The following is a 536-nucleotide window of genomic DNA, read 5'->3' on the forward strand; positions in this document are numbered from 1 at the left end:
CCTTTGGGTTAGATATTGCATTTAGTTTTAGACGTAAATGTTTCTTTGAGTGTGCAATGTAAATAATTGCTTTTGTACTTTTTATATAAATGAAGTATTGACTTTTCTAACTTTGGACATATTTTTCGTATATGTTTATTAAATATGTTGTAGATGGGGATTGTTTGGATATTATCGGTTTTTAGGTTAATGGGTGTAAATGAAGTATGACATATATATTAATAAAGTGGTTATTTAGATTGGTTTGAATGACATTCCTTTTATATGTTTGTTATTATATAAAGTAGGTGTAGTTATTTTTATGGTTTTTTTATAAAAGAAATAATGACTTTTCTAACTTTGGACATATTTTCCGTATATGTTTATTAAATATGTTGTAGATGAGAATTGTTTGGATAAAGTGGTTATTTAGATTGTTTTATTTTTATGGTTTTTACGTATGTGTGTTGAGAAGGGTACCATGTATTTTAGGGGACATGGATGGTTGGTTTTTTTAGTGAAGTGATGTGTGAAATTTAGAGGAATAGCACGCATGC

The sequence above is a fragment of the Lactuca sativa genome, chromosome 9, assembly GCF_002870075.4.
Source record: "Lactuca sativa cultivar Salinas chromosome 9, Lsat_Salinas_v11, whole genome shotgun sequence".
Lineage (NCBI taxonomy): Eukaryota > Viridiplantae > Streptophyta > Magnoliopsida > Asterales > Asteraceae > Lactuca > Lactuca sativa.